We start from the raw sequence: 7,898 nt of genomic DNA, 5'->3' as shown, positions 1-7,898 counted from the left end.
ACAAATCAGTTAAGTATTATTAATATTTTTTACTATTGCAATTTTTACATAGAAGTATGTACTATTTTCCCTCCATTTTACATAATAAGTATGTTTTATGCATTGTCTATGGTTTTATGACTTTTATATTCATATAATAATTTGTTGTGTTTTTCTTTTTGAGCCATTTGCTTACCCAAAGCTCTGTTTCGGCGATCTTCAGTGAGTCAATAAACTGTAGTGTTAGATTTCCTTCTTGAAAAGATTTTTCAATGTGAGTTACTAATTAAACACATTTTACATAATATTTATTCCAAATTAAAATATGTTAAATAATTGTTGTCTTAGTGTTAAAATGGTACAATGTTGGGTACCGCTGTGTTCTCACATTTCCAACCGTGAAACTTGTTAATTTTTTAGATTTCCAGCTAATGATGTTGAATGTAAAGTCTGGGCTAAATCAGTGAGGTAAAGTATTGTTAGGAACCCTCACACACACACTTTAGATTAGTAAGCATATTATACAATAATATAGTAGTGTAAGCAATATGTGTATTCTTTTTGCAAGCGACTGCGTCGCCAAGACAAGAACGTAGAATAACCAAGAGTTAGTCGTGAATAAGTAGCCGATTCGTATAATACTGTGTTGTTAAAATATTCTTATAATAAAATAATAATTGTTAAAATATTTTGATTTGCGCTTATTGCGCACAGCGCAAAAACAATGAATAAGATATTGTACTATTGCAAACCTTAAATTGTTAAATAGGTCTAAACCAATAAATTTTTTAGTTGAGTTATAACTGAGAATTGTAATATTCACGTAATAAAGTGTATTGTATACTTAGTATATGGAGGCAACGAAATTATGACGTCACCCGTAGTTTTTTTATTAATTATGGCTTGCTAAATAATTGTTATAAATATTTTTTAATGATATTTCTGTTTTCATTCTTTTTGTGTACTAAATATTTTTAGTGTTTTTTTCCTAAATCTTAATGTTAAGTAATTATAATAGGTACATATTTCGTACATGAAGAAATAAAAACTATCGATAACGTTTAATACCTAGCTTGAATCGCATCATCTTGTCACTAATTTTAATAATTATATGCTTTAGATGTCAGATACACAAGTACTCGGTATAAGATAAAATATAAAATTATAAAATATAGGAATTCGAAATTCAATCGAAAAACTGCGTCGTATATGATATTATTAGTTTTGTATATATGTATGTATATTATAAGCGTAAAAATTTATTTTTATTTTGAACAAACACACACGGGGCCGACTGTGACAAACACCGCCCCACACCACAATCATTGTGCGCGGGATTCCTATAACAGCGGGCACCTGTATTCTTTACATCAAAACATAATACACAAAAGTTTAAATGCGCAGTAGAGATCGGCGGTCGCCTTTGGTGAGAAAAGAATGCCTACCCGAAATATATCACCCCTGACTGAGCGGTGCATTATAATTCCACAATTGTTACAATATGGGTACCCATCGAACCACACTTTATGTATAATAAACGAAGGCATTTCCGCTCTTTATAATATAATCGAATGTACATTTTCTTTTTCACCATATAAGGGCATGCGATTTAAAAGATACCACATTCGTACGTATTGTATTATATTAAGTCCATTATTGATTATTTTTGACCGAAAAAATACATTAGAAGACACCCGCCTACTTATTATTGTTATATAAATTGTAATAATATGTCCATTGGCGTCTATACAGAATAACTATAAATGCGTGTACAATACCTACATCCGTTAATATTTTTTCTTAAAAATATATATTTTTTTCATGTGAAGAAAAAATACAGACTGTTTCATTATACAGAATCAAAGCAGATATGTACTGGACTTCTATTAAACACGCTATTAATTTTTCGTTAATTTAAAATCATATAAACTGGTAATCACGGAATAGAAACATAAAAACGTATTATATTGTTTATACTCTGATGGTCAGAAATGGTTTCTATATAATATATATATTATACATTTTTTAGATAGCAGTAAAGCAGATCATTGGCTTTCATACCACTTGGGGAAAATAACAAGGTTTTATGTTGAACTACTAGTTTATTGTTGACTACTAGATTAACAAAATTATTCTTATTTTTTTATTAAACCTGTTACTTCATAAAAATTATAAAACGATCGTTTTTAGATTATTTTGACAAATGTTACTAATTCATATTTTTAACTACTTATAAAACACTAAATTCACAAGTTATTATCCAACCAATATATATATTTAACTGACTACATTTTTTTAGATAGCAGTAAAGCAGATTATAGGCGTTCATACCACTTGAAGAAAATAACAAGGTTTTATGTTGAAAATAAACAAGCAGATACAGATAATAATTATGGATTTATGCAATGTACATGTAATGCTGAATGAATGTAATTCATACTAATTTTAATAGTTGTCAAAAAATTAGAATTTGTTAATCATATGAATAATTAATTATGTAAACACATTTAGCTTGTAATCTTCAATCTTAAAATTTGCCATAGCTATAAAAATCATTTTATTTTTGCTACGTTTATATGATAATTTTGAAGAAGGTTGCTACTTCATATTTTTAACTTTTTATAAAACAAGTATTTCTCAATTTAGTGTCATGAAACCTTGACTATTAGTTAAGGAAAATAATTCTAATTTTTCGTTATTAACTTTTCTATATTTCATTTATGCTGATATAAAGAATACACTATAAAACATATGTTTATATAATAGTTATGACGGATATTACCAATTCATATTTTTAACTGTTTATAAAACAATCAATACTCAAGTTAGTGTCTTGAAACCTTGACTACTAGATTAAGAAAATTATTCTTATTATTCATTAAACCTGATACTTCATAAAAATTATAAAACGATCGTTTTTAGATCATTTTGACAAATGTTACTAATTCATATTTTTAGCCACTTATAAAACACTAAATTCACAAGTTATTATCCAACCAATATATATTTTTAACTGACTACATTTTTTTAGATAGCAGTAAAGCAGATCATTGGTGTTCATACCACTTGAAGAAAATAACAAGGTTCTATGTTGAAAATAAACAAGAAGATACAGATAATAATAATCGATTTATTTATTTATTTTTGTAATGCTTAATTAATGTAATTCATACTAAATTTAATATTAGGCAAAAAATTAGAATTTGTTAAGAATTTTAATATTGAACAGGGTAAACATATTTAGTTTGTAATCTTCTTATCTTCTTATTGGGGGCTGCGTGTCGTTCCAAAGTATTTATTGTTTTTTTCGAATGGTTCCACGGGATCCCAGGCTTTTGGGGGATGACCAAAATTTGGGTCGCTGTACCCTGCTGTTGTTGTTGTTGGATCGGAGAACCAACTGCACCTCTTCTTCCTTAATTTTTCACCCATCACTTGTAAATATATTCATTAATTATTGTTATTCATTTGTATGAAGTGATGTATAAAAATATGACAATATTACATAAGTAGGTATAAAAGCGATAGTTACTTGCGTGCCAATGTTAATAAAAAATAAATAATCATTTACATATTTCATATTTAAGAGTATGTTAGTGCAATATTTGTTTTTTCTCTTATACCCGCATGCAACATATTATGTAATAAGTTTTCACCTAAAATCGTTTTTTATGGCTGAGTGTAAATGATAAAAATCACAATGATTGCAATTGAAAAAAAAAATTTTCACATCTACAAAATAGTATTTTAATTGATGTTCCAATTTTAAATCTAAACAAAATGCAACTATATGAATAATTTTAAAAGATATATCATTTAAATTTATTGTAATAATTAATGTACATATATAAACATTTTTAAAGGGTTAAAATCGTATTAAAAAAAACAAGATAACACTGGACACATTACTATTTATCAACACAAAATGTTACCATCTCAGTGAAATTCTAACAACCAAAAACATGACGATCAAACGGGCACAAACTAACTTATTTAATTTTAATTTTTGTTATTTTTATTATTTTTTTTTTTTGATAATATTATTCACATCACAGAAGCAGACTTATTATTGGTTATTTAAATATTACAATTTATTAATAAAGGAACAAAGAATTTGTCCATATTATGACTATTATTTTCTAATTATTTATAGATATAAAAATTGAAATACAATGAGTATTTTAAATATCTGTTTTTCATTTTAAAATATTAAAAAATGCTTTTTCTCACAATTGTTAAGTATTAAAAATATTTTTTAATGATTTTTGAGATTTTTAATCATTTGTAATCATTTAAATAATTTTTTTAAAAATATTGTTTTCAAATAATATGAATCAAATGTATTTAAAATAATGTTTTAACATTTTATTTTGATTGGAAATAAGGCCATTTGAACATTTTATTAACATTTATAAAATAATGCATAAACCATTTTTAACTTTATTTTTAAACATTTAAAAAATATTTTTTTGCTACTAGGTATAATATAAGCTTAAAATTAAATATCATTAAGTTTATATAATAAATAATATCCTCAGCATATTATATCATTTTATTACCAATTTACCATTATTATTATTTTTTATTTTTAGTGGAGTAAAATTGTGAAATATTAGATTGTAAGAAGTACTTATAAAGTATTTACAACTATCATAGTAGAAAAAAATATAAAATATTAAAAGCAAATCAATAATATATAATGTTTAGAAATAATAAAACAAAATAAAATAATAACATTGGTAATGGTAAAATAAAGTAATAAGTCTTAACAATAAATAAAAATATACATGCACAAAAAATAATATCTATAAATATTTTATAACGATAAAGATTATAATTTTTTTACCTTCTTTATGCGGGAGCTGATGCTGTGCTTTTTCTGGTGTTGTTTGCGGAATCGCGTCGGGTGCATCATAGGTCGGCATCGCCTGTACATATATAGTGACTGCCATAATAATTACGAACAAACTTACAATGGATAATTTCATGTTGATGCAGAGCTGAAATGATACGAAAAATGTTATTTGAAAAATTCCTGAATAAAATATAAACGACAGGCAAGAGAGTATAAAATATGTCATGGGACAAAAAAATAATGTTCGGAAATCGTGGAGTACTTACGTGTAAAAAATATTCTTGAAAATAAAGGTGACTGTTGAGACATAAATGGCGATCGGCGCTCCTACGCACCCCCTTTTATGCCCTGGCTGCGGCGGCGGCTTCTTCGGCGTCAAACTGGTGGTGGTGGTTTCCACCACCGATTACGCGTCGAAGGCCTATTAGGACAGGAGCCTACCGGAGCATCGGGCGAACGGAAATTCTATTTGCTGAACTGCCCTCCGACCTTCCCGCTCACCCATCGATCGGTCAGCCCACTCAACCACCCTCATCGACAAGTACTGCGAACAAATACAGACATGCGCACAAGGTCAAACACTCTCACTAACACTCATACATCTGTACAGCGGAGTTTCGGTGGTGGCGGCGATGTTGAATGCCCGAAACCGGATGCCTGGACGACAAACGTCGAATGTAGAGTACCTACCTATATCAAATATAAAAATTTACGATGTATTCGAAATTATATATTTCAATAATATTTCGTAAAATGGAACGCGTTTACCCCTTCTCGACGTCTGACTGTACAGCGTTCACACGAATTTTCTAGTTTATAATATTATATATTATATTATATAATAGGATTATGTTAAATTATTATTATATACGTATATACATACACGGTTACACAGATTGCGGACAAAAAAATTTGACCACCACTGGTTTATAATAATATATTAATATCACATTCAAAATATCCAAAACATTTATTTACCCATAAAAAGTTTTATACCATAAATTACACTAATTGTATTAATAAAATATCATAAGTATTAATATGTTTTGCTTGTTCGTAATCAGTCCCTATTTTAATGTACAGTACATAAATGCATGTGTAATATACTGTGAACTAATAAAGTGTATACGTGTATTTACAAACGTTTTTAGTTTTTAATTATGTGCTAAACAAAATGTGCAAATTTAGTATAATTTTTAGTATGGTATTAAGTACCATATAACACAATATCACTACCGCAGAAATACAAAAACAGTCCTTTTATTCCAGTGGGTAAGTATAGAAACACCTCATATATTATATTATATATTGTATGGTGCAGTTTACCGACAGAATCTTGGCGCCCGATTTTATGTAGACCCGCCAAGTACAACAACAACAATGTACCTACAAATTCCATTTTTGTAATTTACCTTTTACAGTACTCAGACGATGGCAACAATGATTTTTTCTACGGTAAACATTGGACGACATGCGTTCTTATGGAAACTTTTTAAAATGGTAGGCAGGACCTACTTAACAATATTCATTCTACGACGTGTAACCGTTTTCTTTGTACGTGGTATTTGTACCATAGCTCTTATACGTATTGCATTTTAGGTGTTATTGTTGCTTTCAATGTTTTCTACAGTGTCGTACGGCCCCTTAAGAATTCGTGACTGACGGGTTGTTTTAGAAATGAAACTATAACTGCAGGAAATTTATATTGAGATGGGTCGTCACTCGTCGCCTGCAGTGAGTTACGGTGGTTATTTTTCTATAAAGCCAAGAAAATGTTCGAATCTCACGTATTGCTCTCATTCTTCGACTTATTAGTTATTATTACCAGGCGGCCGGTGCCGTGTTCTGTGACTGACCGTACGCGTCCGGTGCCGTGTTCTGTTACTGACCATACGCACGAAACCCTAGACATGCAATCCCCGATGAGCGCATCATTTGAATAATGTGATAAATAATAATTTAATAATAATATTAGTTTAATGAAAATAATTATAATAATATTTTGATTTGCGCTTATTGCGCACAGCGCAAAAACAATGAATAAGATATTGTAATATTGCAAACCTTAAATTGTTAAATAGGTCTAAACCAATAAATTTTTTAGTTGAGTTATAACTGAGAATTGTAATATTCACGTAATAAAGTGTATTGTATACTTAGTATATGGAGGCAACGAAATTATGACGTCACCCGTAGTTTTTTTATTAATTATGGCTTGCTAAATAATTGTTATAAATATTTTTTAATGATATTTCTGTTTTCATTCTTTTTGTGTACTAAATATTTCTAGTGTTTTTTTCCTAAATCTTAATGTTAAGTACCTAATTATAATAGGTACATATTTCGTACATGAAGAAATAAAAACTATCGATAACGTTTAATACCTAGCTTGAATCGCATCATCTTGTCACTAATTTTAATAATTATATGCTTTAGATGTCAGATACACAAGTACTCGGTATAAGATAAAATATAAAATTATAAAATATAGGAATTCGAAATTCAATCGAAAAACTGCGTCGTATATGATATTATTAGTTTTGTATATATGTATGTATATTATAAGCGTAAAAATTTATTTTTATTTTGAACAAACACACACGGGGCCGACTGTGACAAACACCGCCCCACACCACAATCATTGTGCGCGGGATTCCTATAACAGCGGGCACCTGTATTCTTTACATCAAAACATAATACACAAAAGTTTAAATGCGCAGTAGAGATCGGCGGTCGCCTTTGGTGAGAAAAGAATGCCTACCCGAAATATATCACCCCTGACTGAGCGGTGCATTATAATTCCACAATTGTTACAATATGGGTACCCATCGAACCACACTTTATGTATAATAAACGAAGGCATTTCCGCTCTTTATAATATAATCGAATGTACATTTTCTTTTTCACCATATAAGGGCATGCGATTTAAAAGATACCACATTCGTACGTATTGTATTATATTAAGTCCATTATTGATTATTTTTGACCGAAAAAATACATTAGAAGACACCCGCCTACTTATTATTGTTATATAAATTGTAATAATATGTCCATTGGCGTCTAT

The 7,898-nt window shown here is 28.8% G+C and overlaps 1 long non-coding RNA gene across 1 annotated transcript; it reads right to left on the bottom strand.

Moving 5' to 3' along the window:
* Positions 1 to 3,089: 3,089 nt before the first annotated feature.
* Positions 3,090 to 5,315, bottom strand: LOC132927661 (uncharacterized). The gene is made up of 3 exons (XR_009661778.1): positions 5,101 to 5,315; positions 4,826 to 4,979; positions 3,090 to 3,413 (listed from the first exon to the last, which is right to left on the bottom strand). It is a non-coding gene; the product is annotated as an uncharacterized LOC132927661 (long non-coding RNA).
* Between the last annotated feature and the right edge of the window lie 2,583 nt (positions 5,316 to 7,898).

The sequence above is a fragment of the Rhopalosiphum padi genome, chromosome 3 (genome assembly GCF_020882245.1).
Source record: "Rhopalosiphum padi isolate XX-2018 chromosome 3, ASM2088224v1, whole genome shotgun sequence".
NCBI lineage: Eukaryota > Metazoa > Arthropoda > Insecta > Hemiptera > Aphididae > Rhopalosiphum > Rhopalosiphum padi.
Note: the sequence above shows the minus strand (reverse complement) of the source record. Positions and strands in the feature narration are given on the sequence as shown.